This window comes from Salvia miltiorrhiza, chromosome 5 (genome assembly GCF_028751815.1).
Source record: "Salvia miltiorrhiza cultivar Shanhuang (shh) chromosome 5, IMPLAD_Smil_shh, whole genome shotgun sequence".
Taxonomy (NCBI): Eukaryota; Viridiplantae; Streptophyta; class Magnoliopsida; order Lamiales; family Lamiaceae; genus Salvia; species Salvia miltiorrhiza.
This window is the reverse complement of record NC_080391.1, coordinates 7,905,831-7,915,995: the sequence shown is the minus strand read 5'-3', so window position 1 is coordinate 7,915,995 and position 10,165 is coordinate 7,905,831. Positions and strand designations below refer to the sequence as shown.

The following is a 10,165-nucleotide window of genomic DNA, read 5'->3' as shown; positions in this document are numbered from 1 at the left end:
AATCAAAAATAAACTTTTGCTACCGTAGTTTTATCTCTAAATACATATTTATATTTCTAAATCTTTTCCTCTTTTCTTTAGAATGCGTTTTTTTTTAATGCAAATAGTTATCACGTTTTCAATTATTTATCATCGGAAACGTTAGAATTATATAAAAAGAATGGGCCGGGAAAATACAAGTTAGACATGAAATATATGGCACGCTATGACACTACGAATGAGAGAATAATTTAGGGGTTGCTTTATTCATAGCCTCTATTTTACTCACTATAATTTGATCCCTTATATAAAAATAATAATAAAAATAATAATAAGTTGACTATCTTACCCTCGCAGCCCCCAAAATTATATACGGATATCTAGTAAATAAAATTGAGGTGGTCTTGGGTACACCCGGGTATACCGTACAACTGAGTTACATCTTCACTTAAACTTTGATCCGTACCCTAATTTGAACTCATATTCAGATCCAAATCATATAAATAATACTATTTTAAGTACGAGTCAACCCGATTGTACGGTACACCCGGGTGTACCCAAGATTTTGTGAATAAAATTTGGCTTTGCTTTAGATAACCCTTTTTAAATAGCTTCCAAGAGACTTGTGCATCGAAATATGTAGCCCCCTTTGAATTGGTGTCCAACATCATTAAAATTTCCTACAAGATAATATATTCCTAGAAGTGATTATTTTGGCCTACATTATTGCTTGCTTGTTGCATTAGTTACGACGAAGAGAGTATCAAGATTCGTGGGACAGATGAAGTATCAATAAAAATTTTCAAAGCAAAGCCAACTTTGGAACGAAAATTTACTGGATTTAACTCTGGGAGCTACCAGCTATTTAGACCAGTAAATTTCTTATTCTTTTTTTCACGAGCGATACCTATCGAGCCCAATGCATTCGGCCTAGAAGCTTTTAAGGCCCATTGGAAAAACTAGTGCAATGTTAGGGCCTTAATGGACTTACTCAGCCTATTTGTATCCAAAGTTTGTTTATTTCTATTCGCATTCTTTACTTTTCTCCTTATATCCCCAAAAACTAATTAAAAAGAAAAATATCACTATACTCAATATTTTTTGAGTGAAAATTTAAAATACCCTGCTCCTTAAGTTATATGTGAAAAATATACTCTTTTATAAACATAAGCATTCTATACCCTATTCTTTAAAAATAAGCACGGCCGGCCACCCACCGACAATATGTACTCTTGATTGATAGTTGTCAAATTGTTGACTTTTATGATTGAGGGCTGTCAAATCGGTCAAATGTGTAATACTTTCACAAAAAATCAAGCAAACCCATCAACATCAAAAGGTAAAATAGATACTTCACATAATTAGGACATAAAATGCTTAAATTTATAAAGTATGACATTTTTCATATACAACATAAGAAGAAATAAGGCATTTTTACCTATTAACATATATTTTTCTCTAATAGCCCCACACCTTAAAATTCTAAGGAAACATAAAATGGATTAATTTTGTCTTGGAAAAGTTAAAAGTGTTAAGTTGATGCGGGTTGAGTATCTTAATCGCAAATTACAGATATCCGACTTTAAAATTTTTGAAATTTTTATCCGCACTCGCATTACATTGACAAGTGCCCGATTACCCACAAAGTGATTCATGAATCACTGTAAATTGTTGGTACTCTACCTACAAATCGCAGGAACCCTACCCACAAATTGAGGTTACACACAACCCAATTTTTTTAAATGGTAGTTTTTAGAAATAAGAAATTAAGAAACTTCAACAACAACAACAACAATAACAACAACAACAACAATAATAATAATAATAATAATAATAATAATAATAATAATAATAATAATAATTATTATTATTATTATTATTATTATTATTATTATTATTATTATTATTATTATTATTATTAGAAACTAGAAAGCGACAAAGCATCATATGAATTAATCAAACCGAGTTCAAAAATTTCTTTAAAAATATCCTTTTTATTCTAAATCAATTATCCACGAAATGGAACATTGAAACTTATGACCAACTCAATCTCAATTCTCAAAAGTTATAAACGAATAGATCAAACAAAATATCAATCGAACATTAACAACAAAAAAATTGCCAATAACAATTTAATTTTAAATTTTAAATCCAAATAAAACATTAACAAAAATGGGTATGCAAGTATATAGATATATACCCGTTACCCGTTTTTTTATCCTACTTCCTACCCACACCCGACTCTCATTTACATTTTTGTGGTATCAGGTAGCCGATACCGAACGAGTATCGAGTCAAGTGAGGAACAACCCGATACCCTCAACCCCGTTTTACACCCATAGGAAAAGTAATTTGATTCCAAGATTTTAAATTCCTGCTTGATTAAATATTTTATCAAATAAGGAAAGTAATGACGATCTGAAAACAATGAAAATAGTGCACCTTTCCATGATTGTTATCTCCCAACTTTTCTCATGAATTCTTTTTATCATGATTCTATTGTTATTATTATTATTATTATTTAAAATTGACTGAGATTTGTTTGAATGTTTCAAATGTTTTATAGAAGGACTTTGATGAAATTTCAAACTTCAGAAGGTGAGCAAGGGTTTCCTTTATAATGAAGGAAACTTAGTTAACAGCATGTTTCTTTGCTTCTCAAAATAAACAAATTCGTATAACAGATTTCTTTTCGTGTTTCCCCAAAATTTGTGAAACCCAATAAATTTAGAATCGAAAATTCAATTGAAGCGGATTGAAGGTTTCAAATATGGTATTATATTACTCTTGTGCATGCAAAATATATTGACCTTTTCCTTTTTCCTATTAGTTGTCATCTCATTAATTGAGGAAAATCCTGGTCTCTTCCGCAAGCGCAAGCCAAAAAACTAAAAAAATAATACTAACAACAACAAAAAAAACAAATTAAAAAGAAAGAGATAAATAAAGACAGAACCGTGAATGTCAAGAGATCCCGTAAAGTTAAAGAAAATATATACAGTATGCTGTATGCAGGAACAAAGGCTTGGATTAAAAAATTACATTGTTTAAAATGTATGTGGAATTTATCATCACTATGCAAATTTAACTAATCAAAAATTGAGTTTATATATATATATATATATATATATATATATATATAGGAAGAGGTTCTAATAAAAACCTCTTTTAAAATGAGAACTAGGAACCTAATCTTAACCTTTAAAATTGGAGATCTAATGGTTAGGATTAATTTAAAAAAACAAGCGCCTAAAATTGTTCAATTAGTTTTAGATTGCCGTTTTTTTTAAGTTTTGAATTAGTCAAAGGTTAGTTTTGTCTTTTACTATATATTTAATTAGTTTTAGATGATTGATTAGGTTCATATTTCATTGGTTTCGTGTTTAATATTTGTTTTTTTAAATAAAGAGGCAAAATTGAAAAAGAATATTCTTTTTTTAATGAAAGATGATTATTTATTTTTGTTAATTTAGTTTTATTCTCAGTTTTAGTTGATTAATTTCAATGATTTATTTTCGAATCTTTTTTGAAAACGATTTAAATGTTTATTTGATTGTGATGAAGTTGTTCTTTTGCAGTGTTAATTATTATTCTTGCAATTTTTGTTCATAATATATTTGAGTTGCATAATCAAATTATGTAATTGCTTAAGTGCATGGCAAAACATGTTAATTGCACAGAAGAATATGTCAACCACAAATCGTTGCATTGTAATTCATATAATTGCACAGATATGTTTTACAATTGCATAGATTTGTGCTGATGTTGCACAGTTAATAATATAATGTTATTTTAGATATTTTTGCACATCAATTTATTGTTGCACATATTTTATTATTATTAATGTTTTAGTTTATTTTGTTATTTCATACAGGCTCTATGCAACTTGAAGATGGTGTGGAGTTCTACCGTGCATATGGAGCTGCCTCTGGATTAACTATATGTAAAAGTACGCAAAAAAAAATTAAAGGATGGTACTACTATTATTTTACGTTATATGATGTGTACCCATGAAGGTTTGAAAGACGATGTTAAAGTGAAAGACGTTGAATAAGGTTCAAAGAAGCAAGACCAGTAAAGGACTTATGTACCTCAGTTATGAATTATGCAATTATAATTTCATCTATGCAATTTTGAAACTCTAATGTGCTATTTAATATTCAAAAACCAACTGTCCAATTACATATATGCATTTTCAATAATCAACTGTACAATTTAATCTATGAATTACAAATCAATAAAGGAGTTATGCACTCCATCTATGAACAATGCAATTACAATTTCATCTTGTGCAACACAACCCGAATAATCATCTATGCACTTCAATTACCAACAATGCAACTCAAACTACGCATCCAAAATTATAATCTATGCAGTACAAGCCAAAAAGAATCTATGCACTTCATCAACTAATTATGCAATTAGATTATCTTCAAGTATGCTACTAAAACTTATACACCTACACAACATCGAAACCTACTACTCAATTTCAATCCCTACTATGCATCTGAATCAATTAGTTGTGCATTCAAGAAATTACTGTTCAATAATTTCGAAACAAACGACAACTTCATCAAATTCACAAACCTATTCAATTACACGTTTTAATCATGAAAATTAGAAACACCAGTTATATTAAACAAATTCCATCAAGTTCTTGTGCAAATTTCAGATCAACCACATGAAGCAAAAACTAATTTAATTGTGCAAGAATATCTATTATAACTATGCATTATAATCTATGCATCTAGAATTTCATACTATGCAACAAAATAAGAAATTAAGCAATAAAACATGAAATTATGCAACTCAATCAAGGAACTATGCAAACTAAATTTCAAAGTGCAGATGAATGTTAAAAACTTCAGAAACCCGGATTCGATTTCCGCCGGTACTAAATCAGTCTACGAAAAGCTAGATCGTCGTTGTCAGATGCGTTATACACCTCCGTCGTCGTCGCCGCCTTAGACCAAAGATGCACAGGAATGCATGCCCTCCTCCGCCGGTACTAACGTCTCTCACCGTCGCCAAGCTTTTAACAGCACAGAATCAACCGAGGTTTGGTTCAATTTATAGTCGCCGATGTCTGATTTCAAAGCCGTCGCCCAGAATTCACCGTCAAGATGCACAGCCCGATGTCAAATTGCACAGACGTCGTCTCCTTTTACAGATCGACGTTGCCCCCTTTCTTTGGTTTCAAAGTCGCCGCTTAGAACTCCCCGTCGAGATGCACAGTTCGATGATAAATTGCAAAGACGTCGTCGCCTTTTACAGATAGACGACGCTCCCTTTCTCTGGTTTCAAAGTCGTCGCCTAGGACTCCTTGTCGAGATGCACAGTCCGATGACAAATTGCACAGATGTCGCCGCCTTTTACGGATCGACGACGCCCCTTTCTCCCTATCTCCTTAAATCGCCGCCTTAGTTCTCAGTCGGCTACTTTGTTGTGCAAACCCTAGGTGGAAGTTAGAAAGTGAAAGTGAATTATGAAAGTGTAAAACGTTAAAAATATTTAATCATAGCATTACATTTTTACCCTTTGAATTTCATTTACATTTAAATTGTTAATTAAATTGTGCATCTGTATTTTAATCTCAACCATCTATTTTTTTTAAATCAATGGTTTAGATTAAGTTCCTAGTTTTCATCTTAAGGGGGGTTTCTATTTTAACCCCACCCTATATATATATATATATATATAGGGGAGAGATCCATAGAGAATTACATTTTTCGAGAGAATGGAGAATAACGATTAAACCTATAAATTTTACGAACAGATCAACATAACTAATGAACAGATGTATTCAGTAAATACAGTAAATATAATGAAAATCTTGCCCCTCTCAGGATTCGAACCCAGGCCAAAATCTTATTCATACGGTACATTAATTTATTCATCGAAATTATTGACTTATTTATTTTTATCACGCATTCTGCATTCTCAAAATATTTAGCATTTTCCATGGATCTTCTCCTAGTAAAGACACATAATTTAATGAGAAAAATACTCCTAGTATTATTTCTGTTAGAGCATCCGCAGCGCTGGGTGCGATGGCCGGATCGAACCCGGCCTATCGCACCCAGCGTCGTTGCTGCACCCGGGAGCAAAGGGAGGGGGGCGATGGGTCGCACTCGGCAATAGTGGGAGCGAAGGAGGGGCGTGTTTACACGCGCCCCTTTTATTGCACTTCTATTACACCCACTATGGGTGCAAGCGTTGCTGGAGTGGGTGCAAGCGTTGGAGGTGCAATGGAGGTGCAAGCGTTGCTGGAGTGGGTGCAATAGAAGTGGGACCACTTCTATTGCACCCACTATGGGTGCAAGGGCTGCGGATGCTCTTAGTGATTTTGAAGGCTACAAAATATCCAGCCGAATATTTAAGTGTAACCCCTTCTTTTTGTTTCCGACCGATTTTGCATTTGATTTAATAATAAAGGCGAATTATATATTGAAATATGATGATAGATAGTTATGAAATGAGGACGGAATATATTAAAGTGAGATATAAGGCGGTGGAAATTAGTTGCGGGTGTGTAGCCTCTATAATTTACTATTTCATCCATCCCAAATGATATGTCTTGTTTCTTTTCGGCACAATTATTTAGAAAAATATTAATTATATTATAAAGTGGTGTGGTGTAGAGGTGAAAAGGTGATGTGGATCCCAAAATTTCTAATTTTTGAGGATAATTTTTTCCATAAAAGAAAACAAGACATTTGAAGTGGGACAGAGAGGGAGTACGAGAGTAAGTAGCATTTGGTTTGTGAAATAGCGAAGGAAATGGCGGGCACGACGCCTACTGCGTTTCCATGCAACTTCCACGAAGGACTATCATTCTCATCTGCCCACAAATTTATACTCAAAATAATTAAAACGGTATCCAATCTCAACGATGCTTAACTTGGTCCGCCACGAAATTTCCCCCATTGTAACTCTTTACCTTCCATATATATCATACCCCATCATATCTCCCTTCCATTCTCACATTATTGCCAAAATGGGAAAGAGAGAAGGCGTTACTGGTGTGGTGTTTGAGGATCATTTTCCGACGATGGTCGAGAAGCTGGGAGCGGAGGGGTTTATGAACGAGCTGTGTAAAGGGTTTGAGGTGCTCATGGATTCTCACAAACAGCTCATCACATTCCACAGCTTGAAGAAGAATGCTGCCGCGCGTCTTGGGTTTGCAGGTCGACGATGATGATATGCTCCGGTGTATGTTGAAGGAAGGGGATTTGGACGGCGATGGATGTCTCGATCAGATGGAATTTTGTGTTTTGATGTTTAGATTGAGTCCTAATCTCATGAATCGAGCCACCAATATCTTGTTTCAAGACTTTCTGTAGCTAAGGTTTTTTTTTCCCCCCCTTAATTTTTTGGATTCTTGCTTTTATGTAAGTTCATTTATCTGTTAAATTCAGTACTCGTGTATTTATTAGTATAACTTTTTAACAAAACTCTACCACATTAGGGCTTAATTAATACTTATGCTACTTCCAGAATTTCTGGAAACTTGTTGGAAAGAAATCATAATTTAATTTTTTATAGTAACAACTGATAGTTATTTTCATAAAAAAGCATTGTATTAACACAATTCACCTATATTTACTATAGAGAGAATTAGATGAAACTCGTTGTAAACTTATCTAAATAAACCTATCTAAATTCACCAAACATCGATTAAACCCAACCCCCAGCCGCTGATACCACAGCTAAAATGCCCAGGCAGCTATCAGAACGTCGGCAACACTCCTGAGCGTGCCAGTGCACGCCGGCTTGGCCTGCTCTGGCCGGACGACAGCCACCGGCGCTTATTGTTATTTCAGTATGCTTATAGTTATTTTCTTTAACTTGTTAACATTCAACTTTATATATTTTTTATTAGGCGACCGAATATTACGCATGAACTTCATTTCTATATGGATATATACTGGCCAAATTTGTTGCCAGCAGACAACGACCCATTTTGAAAAATGAGAGTGGAAAAAGCATGTCCTTCTTTCTGAGCTTGGCGCGGTTCAGTACTTTGAGCTCGCGATAGAACTCTACATAGCGTTGTATAATCCTTATGGGACAATGTTCAAACGCTCGATTTGTATAGCAAGCTTGTCGTGCTCACATCGTAGCTAATACAATACATGGTATCATCAACATAGTTTAGCTAGCATATCATTTTTATTCAAGAGAAATAAAAATATATATATACTCCCCATATAGCTTTAGTCAATGTATCCATAGGGACGTTGGTTCAAATTTGTTGTAAAGAATTAAAAAGCCAAACCTTATGAGCTTATCTGTTTGAACAAATAATGAATCTGATTAGATGAGACTATATAGTAATGTCTTATTTTATAATTTTTACTACATCAATGCATATCATATACTCATATGAATAATGGTTATATTGCGTTAACATATAAGTATATATTACAAAGGCTTGTTAGCATCGTTAAAAATATAAGCTAAAATATCATTTCGCAACAACTCAATAATTAACCAAATGCTAACATATTCATTTAATTTTGATATTTAGTTTGGGCCGGCCCATAATCTTTGGATATGCTTCCTATAATAAGTTGGCGGGTGACATACGTAGCCCTCGTTTTATTCATTAGCCTTAAATTTATTATATATATATTTTATAAAAAAAATATAATTATATATATATATATATATATATATATATATATATTAATGAATGTATTCCATCCGTTCCATGAATGCGCCTTATTTCTTTTGGAAAATGATATTTAGAGAACGATGTTATTTAGATTATTAAGTAGTGTGGTGTAGAATTGAAAAGGTGACGTGAACCCCAAAGCTTCACCACGAAACTAACGCGGGTCCAATGTAATTTGATTTAGCGGAGGATAAACGACTTGTTCATCAAGGCGTTTACGCGATCCACAACTCGCCCCCAATAGTGTTCGCCTTTTTGGTCGACACCACGAATGGCATAATTGGTCTCCTCAATCCACACACGAGCTATGAGATCGGTCTCATCGAGAGTGTAAGTGTGGCGACTCTTCTTGTCGCCTGCACTAGCTGCCAACGCATTTTCCTTGAAGGCCTTTGCCTTCTTTCGGTACGTCCGTGGCTCCGCCGCACCTTCGCTTTAAGGCTTGTCGCCCAAATTAATCGCCAAAAAGTCGGGATGGTAGTATGGACTGGAAAGATCACCGGTCCAATTTGTAGAAAAATAATCAGAGGTATTGGGATCGATTGAACAACAAAAAGAGAAATTAAGAGAGTTTATGAAGAAAAAGTGGGGAAGAATAAAAAAAAATTGAGATAGGAGATATGTATTATAGGAGGAAAAAAAAGTGCAGTTGGAAAGAAAAAAAAGAATTAATTAAAGCCTGCAATAGCTGTTGGATAAAAAAGAAAAATAAAAATAAAAATCAGATGAAAGTCGATCCATATTCAAAATTTCAAACATTTTTTTCAGTATAAGGCGCATGCCTGCGTTAATAAATTTATTAACGCATGAGCCGAGCTCATGCCATCGCGCCAGGACTCGAGCTCCCTTCGCCTGCATGGTCGACTCATAGCAAGGGTTGACTCGAGTCATCCCTATGAGCCAACCAATGTGTATGTTCTAAGTATCATTAAAAAGATAACCTCAAGAATTTTCTAACGGTACCTTCGGATAGCCTATCAGAATTCAAACAATCAAGTTATTAGCTAACGAACTTTGAGCTCAGGTGATATTTCAAAAAAATAAAAAATTATGTATTTTTTGACCAAAAGAATAGATGTAGTTAAAAATTAAAATTTGGGTATAATTCATGCATTTTTAGGCAAAGTTAACCCTTTTAGTTTCCCTATTTGGCATAATCAGAACCGATCACCTACCCACCGTGGGCAAGTATAACGTGCCCACCACTGACATGACAATTTTAATTAGGAAAGAGGATTATTAAATCTTACTCTAATTAAAATTATCTTACTATAATTACAATTGCCAAATCATGGTGGGCACGTTATGCATGCCCACGGTGGGTAGGTGATCGGTTCTGTTGGCATAATATAGTACGCGGTAGAAACTTAGAGCATTAAATTTTATCAAACATGAGTGTGCGTTCAAACATATACTATGATTTACTTACCAAACCTAGCTCAAGTCAGCCTTTAATGAATATTCATGAATCGAGTACCAAATTACTTGATTTGATTTGCATAATATTCT

General features: G+C 33.8%; 1 pseudogene; it reads left to right on the top strand.

Moving 5' to 3' along the window:
* The first annotated feature begins 6,891 nt into the window (after nt 1-6,891).
* LOC130985694 (calcium-binding protein KRP1-like) lies at nt 6,892-7,454 on the top strand (annotated as a pseudogene).
* The last annotated feature ends 2,711 nt before the right edge of the window (nt 7,455-10,165 follow it).